The sequence below is a fragment of the Euphorbia lathyris genome, chromosome 4, assembly GCF_963576675.1.
Source record: "Euphorbia lathyris chromosome 4, ddEupLath1.1, whole genome shotgun sequence".
NCBI classification, from domain to species: Eukaryota; Viridiplantae; Streptophyta; class Magnoliopsida; order Malpighiales; family Euphorbiaceae; genus Euphorbia; species Euphorbia lathyris.
In genome coordinates, this window is record NC_088913.1 from 69268495 (window position 1) to 69278758 (window position 10264).

General features: G+C 40.7%; 1 non-coding gene across 1 annotated transcript; it reads left to right on the forward strand.

Annotated features, from left to right (window-relative positions):
- Positions 1–9297: 9297 nt before the first annotated feature.
- LOC136228127 (small nucleolar RNA R71) lies at positions 9298–9404 on the forward strand. Its single transcript, XR_010688461.1, has one exon. It is a non-coding gene; the product is annotated as a small nucleolar RNA R71 (small nucleolar RNA).
- Positions 9405–10264: the final 860 nt, after the last annotated feature.

The following is a 10264-nucleotide window of genomic DNA, read 5'->3' on the forward strand; positions in this document are numbered from 1 at the left end:
TTAGTTAGAAAAATTGAAAATGAAAAAGACCTAAAATTAGCTCATATCCGTAGTGATAACGGTGGAGAATTCAAAAACTAAAAGTTTGTTGAATTCTGTGAAGCCATCGGCATTGACCATAATTTTTCTGCTCCTAGAACACCTCAGCAAAATGGGGTTGTGGAAAGGAAGAACAGAACTCTGGTTGAAATAGCCAGGACAATGCTGGATGAGCATAGGCTTCCAAAGTATTTTTGGGGAGAGGCTGTTAACACAGCATGCTATATTCTTAATAGGGCTCTAGTTAGACCTATATTAAAGAAAACCCTCTATGAACTTTGGAAAGGACGAAAGCCCAATATTGGATACTTTTGTGCCTTTGGCTGTAGATATTTTATTTTAAATACCAAAGATAGCTTAGCAAAGTTTGATTCAAAAGCTGATGATGCTATCTTTTTGGGCTACTCAACAAACAGCAAAGCATACAGAGTTTTTAATAAGCGAACTCAAGTTTTAGAAGAGTCAATCATGTAGAGTTCGATGAAACTGACCCTGCAGGTAGATACCAGCCGCTGACCGAAGATGATCCAAACTCAGTAACCACTGCTGATCCAGAACCAGCTACTGAGTCATTCACTAAAAGGCTGACCAAGAGTAAGAGTGAACCTAAAATTACTTTTACTGACCCGTCTACTTCTGCAGAGATTGTTGAAACAGGAACAGCACAAGACATACATCTACCCAAAGAAATAAGGATTCCAAGAGGACACTCCGAAAGTGCAATCCTTGATTCTGCTAGGAATACCCTGATGACGAGGAATCAACTCAGGAAGTACCTCAGCAATGTTGCTTTCGTCTCAGTACAAGAACCGAAGAATTTCGCTGAAGCTGAGTACGATGAATTCTGGATGAACGCAATGCAAGAGGAGCTCGATCAATTTCGAAGAAATGATGTATGGGAGTTAGTGCCTCATCCAAAGAGTCAAAAGACCATCAGAACTAGATGGGTCTTCAGGAACAAGATGGACGAACAAGGAAACGTAGTCAGGAACAAGGCAAGGCTTGTAGCTCAGGGCTACAGTCAGCAAGAAGGTATTGACTACGGTGAGACCTTTGCCCCAGTGGCAAGGATAGAGGCAATTAGAATTCTATGTGCATATGCATCTTATATGAATTTTAAATTATTCCAAATGGATGTCAAAAGTGCATTTCTTAATGGAGTTATAAACGAGGAGGTTTATGTAAATCAACCTCCAGGTTTTGAGGACCCTAAGTTCCCAAACCATGTTTACAAACTCAAAAAGGCTCTGTACGGCCTCAAGCAAGCACTACGTGCTTAGTATGAGAGGCTGACCAATTTCCTGCTGACTAGAAATTACGTCAGGGGTAAAGCTGATACAACCTTATTCATTAAGAAAAAGGGTAAAGATACCCTGCTGGCCCAAATTTATGTTGATGATATAATATTTGGTGCAACTAACGAATCAATGTGCAAGGAGTTTAGCAAACAAATGCAGACTGAGTTTGAAATGTCCATGATGGGAGAACTCAACTTCTTCCTCGGTCTTCAAATTAAACAAGGAAAGAATGGCATCTTCATCAGTCAAGCCAAATATGCCAATGAGATCTTAAAGAAATATGACTTGGAAAATTGCAAGCCAATATCCACTCCTATGGGCACTGACACTGTCCTCTGCGCTGATGAGAATGGTAAGTCAGTAGACAGCAAATTATATCGAGGTATGATAGGCTCTCTACTTTACTTAACAGCCAGTAGACCGGACATTCAGTTTTCAGTATGCTACTGTGCTAGATATCAATCTAACCCTAAGGAATCTCATTACATTGCTGTAAAAAGAATCCTTAGATATTTTTAAAGCTCAGTGAACGCAGGTTTGTGGTATCCAAACACTCATGACTTTACACTTATTGGATACACTGACGCTGACTATGGACGGGATAAGCTGGAACGAAAAAGCACCTCTGGAGGATGCCATTTCTTAGGAAGCTGTCTTGTATCCTGGTTCAGCAAGAAGCAAGCGTCAGTAGCCTTGTCTACCACTGAAGCTGAGTACATTGCTGCTGGTCATTGTGTTGCTCAAGTCCTATGGATTAAGCAACAGCTTGAAGATTATGGTGTTCAAATGAAGACAATTGAAGTCAAATGTGACAACAAAAGTGCAATTGATCTCTCAAAGAACCTAATTCAACACAGCAGAATGAAGCATGTCAGCATTCGACATCACTTCATTAGAGACCATGTACTCAAGGGTGAGATCAAGCTGATTTTTGTCCCAACGGACGAACAGCTTGCGGATATCTTCACGAAGCCACTGGCCCGTGATCAGTTCAGCATACTGAGAGAAGCAATTGGTATGTTTAATCCTCTTTAGTAATTTCCTGTGCTAAATGATATGAATGCTGAGTGATTAATTGTTTGCTGAGTAACTCATCGAAACTGATTGAATATACAATGCTGAGTATACTTGCACACTGAGTAAATTAGTCTATAACTTGAAATTAAAAATCATCCATAAATACAATACTGACCACTCAGAATATCAAACGCTTGACATTCTAAATACTGAGTGATTGATCCGTTAGCATAAATGCAAAGCACGCGTATAGCCTAGGATGACGTATTCGCCGTAATGTGTCATAAATGCCAGGATCATTGTCGCTACATGATCCCAAGGCAAAACTGACACATGGATTTGATTAAGATCCACACCGTTCACTTCGTCTATAAATTATGGGAATTTCCCCATCTTTTATTCTTTACGCTTAATCAATTCTAAAGGCAAAGAAACCACTTTGAACCTTCTCTCTCGAAAATTCCTCTAAGTTCTCCATATTCGAAGAATGACTAAGTTGTCTTTCAACGTCTCCGGTGCCGGCCACCAAAAGTCCAGCTCCGATGAACCTTCACGAAACCCTTCTACATCGAGCAAGGGTAAAACTGGCCAAACTTCTGGCCAAGGGAAAGCTGTTAAGATCAGGACCTACTCCAAGGTCTTCGACAATGTACGTGAATGGAAGGTAGAACCCTCCAGATGGGTTTCGGAGCACTTTGTACAGAACGAACAGCCATTTGCTGAGTGGATTTCCAAGAACGAATGGACTGGGCTGTTCTCGGTCAGGGATGAGACCTATCCTGACCTAGTAAGGGAGTTCTACCACAATCTCAAGGTTGCCAGTGACTCCGCCGACTACCTAAGCACTGAAGTAAGAGGGAAAACCATCTTCATCAACCCTCTGTACATAGGAAATCTCCTCCAGCTCAAAACTGAGGGAGTAAGGCTGAGGAAGTCAGGAGATCAGGACAAGACAAACTATGTACACACCTTCTGCAAACCTGAGGGTTACTCAGGAGAAATCTCAGCATCTTCAATGGGTCAGCACCAGAAGATGGCTCACTATTTGCTGACATACTTTATCTATCCCAAGATAAACTGCACTACATCAGCAACAAACTTTGAGCAGTGCTTCATCTGGCACATGCTGACGTACACCCCCATCAACCTATCAGTTTTTCTCGTTGCTGGGTTTCTACGCAGCACTGGTACACTGAGGTTGGGGTCAATCATCACCAGGATCCTCATCGACCACAAGATTGACCTCGAAGGTGAGGAATCTTTCAAAGGAACCGAGATCACAGCTGCCTCGCTGAGGGCACTGAAATTTGGGCAGCCCTTGAAGAAAGGAAAAGCTGCTGCTGCTGCTGCTGCTGCTGCTGCTGGCCAAGCTAGCCAAACTGAGGAAACTGTTGCTGAGCCTAAGAAAGGGCGAAGAACTAAGGCCCCAGCTTCTCGCAAGAGAAAATCTACTAAGTCACCGAATGTTGAGTCTCCTGCAAAGAGGCAGAGGTCAGCTGGAAAGTCAGCTGAGAAGAGAAGCAGGCAAGATGAGCCTGGCACTGAGGAAGCTGCTGAGCTACCTCAGAAGAAGCCAAAGACTTCAACACTGGCACCTCTGGACGTCATGCCGACCGACTTTATTGTACCGAGTGATTCTCATTTCACTCAATGCCAAGGTACTGATGCTGAGGAAACTGAGGTCCAGTTAGATGACCACTTCATCTCCCAAGTTGAGGAAGAACTTGACGGAGATAGTACTGAGGAGGAAGAGGAAGAAGAAGAAACCAGCGGTCAGGATGACGCTGAGGATTCAGAAGAAACTGCCAGCGAAATTGAAGCTGAGGATGCTAACACTGGGTTAGCTGGTGGAAATGTGCAAACTGACACTGAGTTAGCTGCTGGAGTTGAGCAAATTGAGCAAGTTGATCAAGATGACCAGACCCATACTGAGGAAAAGGAACCTACTCCTACTCACTCAGAAGAAGCTGCTCCTACTTTCACTCCACCACGAAGAAGGCGAAAGCTGGTTAAGGCCAGTGAGAAGATGGTCAGTGAACCTCCTGTGCAATCACCATCTATTCCTGAACTTGTCCTCTCTAAGACAACAAAGGACCCTTTTACTGTCAAACTGACATTCTTCAAGCGGCAATCCACTTCAACTTCCTCCACGCTGTTAGAAAAACAAGCCTCTGTTTCTTCTCAACAGGAACATGCCGACCATCATACTTCAACCACTTCAACCAGTCAGGTTGAACCGACCACTGCTCATGCTGTCTCCTCAAGCATGGTGCTGACTCCCCATCCTTCCGCCGTCAGCACAGACAGTGTTCGGGTTACTACCTCCACAACAAACCTCTCTACTGATCAATCTACATTACCTCCAACTCAAGTGCAGATTGAGCCAAGTCATCCAGTCACTGACCAGGGCACTCCCTTCACTCCACTTCCTTCTGGTCATACTGATGTACATCGGGATGCCACTGAGTCCGGCCAAAAACTCATTGACTCAGTGCAAGCACTTATCCACGATCTTCAACATTCCGCTTCGCCTGCTGCTGGATCTTCAATTCCTGAGACAACTCAGCTCTCCCATGTCACTCAGCTTCTCAACGAAGTTAAGGGACTCAAGGATCTGCTGAATGTAGTCTTGTCTTTCCAAGCTCAGCAAGCTAAGCAGGATTCACTTGCCAAGTTGGCAGAGATACAGCTGTCAACAATTCAACATCTGAACTCTCTCCATCAGCAAGTTCAGAAGTTGTCTGCTGTGAACACTGACTATGCCACTTCCTCAGAACTCAAAATGCTTTTTGCTCAGCTTCATACTGAGCAACTTAAGACAAATGAGCAAATGGTTTCCTATAGTCAGTGCTCAGTCGAGCAAATCGGTGAGGCCATCAGGCTACTTAACCTCAACAAGCAAGAGATGGATATTGACGCGTTGAAGCAGAATGAGTTGCTGTCTCTCGCACAGCAATCTTTCAACCACATCCGTCATAATAATATCCAGCGTCATCATTATGACTCAGCTCTCTTGAAGACTTTCCACCAAGTCTTTGATGGCCTCTCTGAAGCTCTCATCTGGCAAGCCAAAGCTCAAGCGTTCAGCATCAATATGCTCAGTGCTGCTGATCTTCGAGTACCAGTCGAAGTATCAGCTGATGGAGTTGCCATTTTTGATGGCGTCAACGATAGTGCTGACAAGCTAAAAGAGCTTTCACAAGAACTGACTCGCGCTGTCTTAACCGATGCGTTCAAGCTCCCTGAAGTTGACAAACGGGGGAGAAAGCGCAAGCTGCTAGGGCTCAGCATGAGCGACGTCAGTACGAGCGAAGTCAGTCACAGGGCAAGAAAAAGAAATAGATAGGCTAGCATAACTTAGGCCATACCAGTGTAATCTATTTGTCTAGTTTATTTCTCTTACTATGTACTTGCTGACTTCTTTCAATATATATCATACTTACTTTTCTTATTCAAATACCGAGTTATGATATATGCTATTAAGTACTGGTTTGTTATGTATCTTCATCTATATCAGCTATGTTTAATACGTATAATATTTATTGACTAAATGATATGCTGATAACATGTTTGACATTAACCTATGTACTTATGAAACATTCTGATAAGAACTCATTGAACAACAAATTACTCAGCGCGCTCTATATGTCTAAAACTTCCGCTTAACACTGAGTAAATAGAATATGTGATATAGCTGACCTATATCTGAAAACTGACCTTAGACTTACTCATTTAAACCCTTAAATGTTTTAAGTAAAACTAAGTCAGTAGCTCAACCCTTACGGGGGAGTCTGCTAAATTATACTAGGTCAACTATCATGGGGGAGCTCATACTGAGTTCCTTGCTGAATAGTTTTGCCAACATCAAAATGGGGGAGTTTGTTGAAACACCTTTCCACATAATTTTGATTTGACAAAATTGTTTAAGTATAATTAAAATACATATCCTAAACACACTAAGTTTAAATGCTTTGATTTATTTCTACTAATGTGTTTGTTCAATGTTGAGTTAAAATGTTATAAGACATAAGAATCAAAAGGCCCAGGCCCAATACGGAATCCAAGGCCCATGTCAAACAACTCAGTACACTCGGCCCGCGTATGTCAAGACGTTGCCGTTTTGAATGAAATCGCAACTCAGCAAACAGAAGGATCTAGAAGACCTTCGGGAACAACTTCAAGATGAAGCTGCTGAGTAGTCTCGACAAAGCGTACAAAACAGCAGCTGGCAAAGGAAAACTTCCAGACAAAGTGTTTCCTCTTTTGGCAAAGTTCAGACGACACAGTATGCTGTCCAGTTGACCTTACCATAAAAGGAGAGACCATCTGCTGAGCTGACCAAGGACAGAAGATACATGATTGTGATTGGCCGAAAGCTCTGTGCAAGTCAGGATGACAACGACACATAGCCGTTTCCCTCCAATGGTTATTTCGAAATTCGAAATGACCGACGACCCAGACATCTCTATAAATAGTGCCATCACAAGCTTCACAACACACAGAACTTGATCAAGCCATTACGCTGACCAAATCTCTACAAGTTCTGCAAGCAAGAAGCAAAGCAAAATTCTTACACTACATTTCTCATATCTGTGTAAAAGTCTAGAGTGATTGTAAATCGTCTAAAGTGTCTTAACACATCTTTGTATTAGGACAAAACACTTATCATTTCTAGAGATAGAAAGGAGAGGCTGAGTACTTGGTTTTAAGTACTCAGCGAGAGATTAGGATTGAGTAGAAGTATAGAGGAAGGTACTCTTGTCATTATCAATTGCTGATATTGTAAAAGGTTTGAGGCTCTACCTTTAAAGAGCTCAGTAGAGGATTTGAAATCTCGAAACGTGTTCCGGGGACAGGACGTAGGCTTAGAAGAAGCCGAACCTGGATAAATCTGCTGAATGAAGTATTTCTAAACCTTTAACTCCTTATTTATATTGCTTGCTTAAATAATCAAAAACTGACCAAGTAAAGAGGTCAAGTTGAGTTGTGCGCATTAAACGTAAGAGCTCAGGAATAGACTCTAAGTGCTATTTCCTGACTCAAGCTGAGAAACTGAACTAGTCACCAGTTGACTAAGCCAGTATCTTGCTGTTTACTCAGCGCTGATGTTCAAACCTTTTTCCTTAGAAAAAGAAGTCTGCCCTAATTGTTAAAAAGTTTAAATAGTTCCTAACCCCCCCTTGGAACTATACTTGCAACTAAACAAGGGACCAACACTACAATCGAAGGCGGAACTGGTCCATCTTCACGAATCAAAGGTTCTGGGTCCTTATCTTCTAGTTCCTCACTCATTATATGTTCTATTATTTCTTCTTTCTGAACAATGTCATTTACACATTCTTCAATTAAATCGAGTTTTATACAAGCGAAATCTTCCATAGGATATTTCATCGCTTGGTTCATATCAAACTCAATCTTATCATCTCCTATCCGTAAGACTACTTTCCCTTCCGACACGTCAACTAGAGCACGTCCCGTGTTCATGAACGGTCTACCAAAGATTAGCGGACAATTTACATCATAAGCAAAATCTAAAATAACGAAATCGGTAGGAAAAATAAACTTGTCAACTTTAACTAAAACATCCTCTATTATACCGTATGGTCTTTTAGTGGTTTGATCCGCTAATTGCAAAACCATATTGGTACGTTTGATGTCTTCTTCTAAGCCTAACTTATTAAAAATAGATAATGGCATCAAGTTAATGCTTGCTCCTAAATCACAAAGGCAACTTGGGAATTCTATATCTCCCAATTTACACGGAATGGTAAAACATCCGGGATCCTTGAGTTTTGTGGGCAAATTGCTTGACACAATCGAACTACAATCTTCAGTTAGTGAAATGGATGAAATTCCTTCCCAACTAATTTTCTTTGAAATTAAATCTTTGAGGAATTTACCATAATTGGGAATTTTCGTAATTGCATCCATAAACGTTAAATTAATATGCAAATTCTCAAGTTTGTCTAAAAATGTTAAAAGTTGTTTATCATAGTCCTTGTTGCGGACTTTGTGTGGAAAAGGTGGTTTGGGTACAAAAGTTTTTGTACTAGAGTCAATCGGTGCATCTTTTTGATTTAACGTATCTTCTTTGGGCTTTGGTAAATCAGTTCCAGGTAAAGTCGAATTTCCGGTCATTTCCGGGCCTAAGTAATTTTTCCCTGAACGAAGAGTGATAGCCTTAACATGCTCTTTCGGATTTTCTTCCGTATGGCTTGGAAGACTTCCCTCTTTGCGGGATGGAATTGATTTAGCGAGTTGTCCAATTTGAATCTCCAAATTATGGATGCTAGATGATTGGTTTTTAATAAGCTGATCGAATTTATTCTCGATCCGTTTAAAACCATTGTCGTGATTACTTATTTTTCCGCTCATCGCATAAATGAATTTGTCGATTTTAGAAGATAAAGTGCTAATCGAATCTCTTGATTGATTTTGATAATTAGCAGTACAATTTTGATTAGCATTAGCATTATTATTGCCTCTCCAGTTAAAGTTAGGATGATTTCTCCATCCAGGATTATATGTATTGGAATAAGGATTATTAGTTTGGTTTTGCCCTTGGACAAAATTTACCTGTTCAATCTCACTCATACCTTCGTAATCCACATCTGTTTGGATTGGTTGACCATTAGGATCACACGGTGCCATAAACCTATCAATTTTGTGCGACAAGGCAGAAAATTGGGCTTGCAACATCGCTACTGGATCAAGATTCACTATACCTTTAACTGATGATGTTGTTGAGGATGATGGTTTCGCTAATGGTACGTGTCCACGTTCCGCGGGCCACATACTGCTGTTGATTGCCATTTCCTCTAAAAGTTCTCTTGCTTGGGCAGATGTTTTCTTCATGAATAACCCTCCAGACATAGCGTCCAATAAACCTCTTGTTGTAGGATTTAGTCCATTATAAAATGTTTGCATTAAGAGTTCAGCGGGCAATTGGTGGTGTGGGCATAAACGTTGAAGCTCTTTAAAACGTTCCCAAGCCTCATAAAGAGTTTCACTATCATTTTGAGAAAAAGATGTTAACTCTTTAATGACTCTTGCGGTTTTTGCTAAAGGGAAGAATTTTGATAAAAATGCTTGGGCTAATTGTTCCCAAGTGTCAATTGATGCGGCTGGCATAGAAGTTAACCATTCTTTGGCTCGATCCTTCAAGGTAAAAGGAAAAAGGCGAAGTTTGATTGCTTCTGCAGTCACATTTGGTATTTTGAAAGTGTCACAAATTTCTAAGAAATTTGTCAAATGGGTATTAGGATTTTCGTTAGGTAACCCGTAAAACGTTACATTATTTTGCAACATATTAAGCAACGCAGGCTTAATTTCAAATTGGTTTGCATTAATTCGGGGTCTAACTATACTGTTTGTTACACCGGCCACTCCTGGCCTAGCGTAATCCATAAGTGTGGCCATAACTTCTGGCTCGGTAATTTTAGTTTTTATTGGGGTTTGGTTTTTCTTTTTCTTTTCTTTCTTGTTCTTTTTAAGGGTTCTTTCAATTTCTGGGTCAATAGGATCTCGTGACGTGCCCGAACTTCGAGAACTGCGCATGAACTTGAAATTTCGCACGAACCGAAACTACCTACAAAACAGAATTTGAAAAATAAATATGTTAGTAATTGAAAATAATTAAAAATATAAAAGTTTGAATAAGTATGAATAAACCTAGATTCGTAATAAAACACGAAAAATTTAAAATTTTGTCAAAAATTTTGGCATTCCCCGGCAACGACGCCAAAAACTTGTTGAGCGATTTCCACAAGTGCACGGTATATGCTTGTAGTAATAAAAGATATCGATCCCACAGGGAACGTTTTTTGAACAAAACTTATTTATAATCGGTTAAATTTACTTTAAAGGTTTATAATATGGAAAATCGTTTAATCGGTTTTGGTTTTGAAATA